Genomic DNA, 480 nt, shown 5'->3' with positions numbered 1-480 from the left:
TAATCATACCCATCAACTCCGAGTGGTGAAATTTACTGGGGGACACACACACTTTTCTCTCCTCCTGTATGTCTGTTTAGATCACAGAATTCACATCTGCTACACACACATTGAAATGTACAATGTTTTCTCCGTAACTGGATCCACTGTTTCTTGTAGCTTTCTGAATCAATTGATTGAGGGAACCAAGTGTCTATATGCAGCTGATGCACCTATAATTTCCCCAGAACACGAATACATGTGAAAACCAAGCCAAAAGAAAAAGAAAAGGGAGGCAAAAATAATACACATCTTTGATGCCTTATTTTTCACTAAGCCCACCCTGATTTCCTTTGGGCCGTGGACCAGGGCTTCCCTGAGCACGCATTCTAATCTCCGCATTGTGACACCCGATGTTCTCCATGGCTCAATTCCTGTCAGTCTCTCTGGCTGTCTCTCAGTGTCCCACCCCATCCCACTTCCCCCAACCCAGGCCTCACT

Source organism: Orcinus orca, chromosome 18 (genome assembly GCF_937001465.1).
Source record: "Orcinus orca chromosome 18, mOrcOrc1.1, whole genome shotgun sequence".
Classification (NCBI taxonomy): Eukaryota; Metazoa; Chordata; class Mammalia; order Artiodactyla; family Delphinidae; genus Orcinus; species Orcinus orca.
Note: the sequence above shows the minus strand (reverse complement) of the source record.